We start from the raw sequence: 3474 nt of genomic DNA on the forward strand, positions 1-3474 counted from the left end.
AGGCCAAACTTCCACCATCTTGGGCTAGCACTATTGGTCTTGACTATGCCTTTAAGGCAGTCAGGGAAATACCAGAGTCTGCTTTTGTATCAGATCTGTACAGAGTGAGTAGTTTGTAGAGGAAACGCTGAGATGAAACAATGAGCCTTGAAAGTTCTGTAATTGCAGGTTTGGAGAGAAGAGCAATAAAATAAACAAATGGAAATCAAGAATGACTGGAGAAACTTGAATGTCCAAATACCCTTAAGAAACCAGGCTGGGGAACATACAGAAAATTCTGGTTCTCTCTCAGTGCAGCATTGCAGAACCAAAGTCACAGTGGTGATGATACGAGGAGAAATATGACCTTATTTTGTAACCTTGCTGGGTGAAGAGGACATTTATGTTACAAATGTAATGAATGTTCAGAGAATATTTTACGGCTCGGGCTGACTTGTACCAGCCCGTGTTTTTCTCAACTGATAATAGAAATTACCCTTAGCAAAAGAGATAGAAAAGCACTCTGCAAGAAAAGTTAAATCATGTTATTTATCATTGTTATTGACAGATAGTAAACACAGCAATAAGGACTACGGCTGACTTACCATGACAATCACGGACATCATGGACTTACTGGTTCTTCGTGTTTTCTGGACACACACTTCTCTTATTTTAATCTTTGTTTTGCCTTTGAAATTATCCATCTCGTTTCATGTCAGCCTTAGTTGCTGAATTCGTCAGATTGGAAAACCTTGGACAACGGTGCCATTCGGTGTGTTTGATATGTGCAGCTCGGCCTCAGTAATCTATTTGCAAAATTGTCCAATTTGAAAGTGACACATTTGATTCTCTTGACTTTCCTTTTTCTAGCACAGTAAAATCTGAAGGAATTTGAGTGCTGGGCACTAGTGACAGAGGACAAAGGACAATAAAGGGATTCGTAAAGTACTCAGGAGAAAATTGTTGTTTATTATTAGTGCTGGGATTGAGGAAAGAGCTGCTTTTTAGAGCATACGTGAAGTTCAACTTTTCCAAACAAAGGCACAGACTTCTGTGGGGAATCAAACTCTTTCAAGGTTTCTTTTTATGTTAGCTGGTTAATTTAGATTTTCAATGTCTTAACATAATTTGTCCCAATCATTTAAAGGGTGCCAAAGTCATTGAAGAAAATTCGAAAATTATAGCTACCATAAAAAAATAGGAAAACAAAAAGAAAACTGATTACCTGCAATTCTGCTGCCACTGCCACCTATTATTCATGTTTCGATATAATTCCTTCCATTAATTTTTCAGTGTGAGTATAAATTATTGTTGGTATTTTAACAAAAGGAAGTAATTTGCACATGTAATGGAAATTTTTTTCTAAGAATTAAAAAAAATTCTTGGACAATTTCATGCACGTATATGATGTATCTTGACCATACTTCCAGTTCTCCCCTCTCACTACCCTAGACCTTTCCAACATGAACCCCTCCCATCTTCACATCCTCTTCTTAAAAAAAAAATAACTTTGCAAGTCCAGTTAGTGCCACCCTGTAGCAGGAACTGCGGGGCAACTTTTATGAAAACGCCGGTGGAGGTGTGTGTGTGTGTGTGTGTGTGTGTGTGTGGGAGCACACAGCTGCAAAGGCATCTCCTGCAGGAGGACCTAATTGAGGACTGCTTGAGAGAACAAGGGTTGCTGGTGTAGACAATGCCAGCCAATTGGGAACTGCTGTTTAGAAGAGATGCTTTCTTGAGACCAATGGGGTGTGGGTGGAGGGTATTAAAGGAGCTGGAAGCAGTGTTCAGATGAGCTTGCTGTGGCATTTCCTCACTTGCTCCTGGAGTCTGTGTTGTTGACTCTGTGCCACCTCACCTCCAACCCCCAAGGTCAGGCAGGTAAGGTCAGGTGGCTAGTAGTCCAGGGAGCAGGCAGCACCACCCATGTACATGGGCATGAGGAAGGGCCATCCTTGGGAATAGGGGCAGACTACCAATAACCATGGAGATGGGCTATCCTTGGGAACAAGGACCAGTAACCACACCGTGGAAGAGGAAAATGACTCTCCCTTTCTCATCAGCTATCTCTTGTCAATACCTTCTCAGTTAGGGCTGATGATTCCCCCCTCCATCCAGGTTGAAATGTTGACCGACTCAATCTTGTGACCTTCTTTCTGCATGTCTTGTACTACTGCTGCTATGTACAGTGAAAATTCTTATTTAAGAAGGTTGATTCTAGGTTGAAGTCCCACTAGCTTTTGCTGGGTGTTCACTGACTCTCTCTAGGTTAACATACTAAAGGCCTAACCTTAAAGAGCTTATTACAACATGAGAAATCAAAACAATGAAATATTCAGCTTAGATTATGGAATAGCTCCATTGCCCAGGAGACCAATGGTCTAGGAGGTAGGAAGGGAAAAGGCTAATGGGAATGATTGTATAGTGAGAGATTCGGGTGCTCTAAATATTACTTTTTATTGCTGTGAAACAGTACGTGACAGTTGTAACTTAAGGGAGAAGGGGCTTATTTCAGCTCGTGGTTTTGGAGTCTCAGTGCATCATGGTGGAAAGGGCACAGTGGTGGGAACAGCTTAGTTCATGTTGGTGGGAGTTGCCTGGGGTAGCTTTTTCATGGGGCAGGAAGCAGAAAGCAGAAGACACAGGCTGGAACTCGAATCAGGATTAAACTTTAAAATCCTGCTCCTAGTGACCCACTTCCTCGGGTCATGCCACACCTTCTTAAAGGCTCCGCACCTTCAAAGCACCGCAGGCTAGGGACTGATCATTTAAAACACAAGCCCAGGAAGACATTTCAGATTCAAATGGTAACTGGTGGGTAACTAAGTCTAGCCAGCACCTCTCCCCTTCTGCCCCCTCCTAAGAGACAACGTTGGGGATTCTTTCCTGATCCCCAAACCCCAAAATTTCAAAGAGTAAGCCGTTTAACTTAGATTTGTTCCTTAAAAGGAAAAAGTGTTTCATTTAGAACACTTCATGTTCTCAGGAAGTACAGAAAATGAAATGCGTCTTCGTAATACAAGTCCTAAAACTTAATCTCATGCTTGGGCTGATTTCATTGCTTTCTTTGGCTCCTAAGTTATTGTTTCCATTTACACATTTAAAACGGAATTATTATTATTGAAATTGAGAAGTGGTGATTATATGAATTTATGCTACATACGATGTTTTGAAATTTATACAAATTGTATACTATGACTAAATCAAAGTAATTAGCAAAGGTGTATGTATCTGATACACTTAAATTTAGTGGTAAGAACATTTACAACTCACTTTTGGACATTTCAAATACAAAATCTCTTATAGCCACTTGATAGCCACTATGTTGTACAGTAGATCTCTCGAACTTACTTTTTTTTTTTTTGCAGCTAACTAAAATTTTATATTCTTCCCTGACGCAGCCCCTACCAACATGCTGATTACTCCCCATGACTTGATTTTTAAAAGTTCCACATGTGAGTGAGACAGTTTTCTAACATGAATCTAACATGAGAT

This window comes from Mus musculus, chromosome 13 (assembly GCF_000001635.26).
Source record: "Mus musculus strain C57BL/6J chromosome 13, GRCm38.p6 C57BL/6J".
In the NCBI taxonomy this organism is placed as follows: domain Eukaryota; kingdom Metazoa; phylum Chordata; class Mammalia; order Rodentia; family Muridae; genus Mus; species Mus musculus.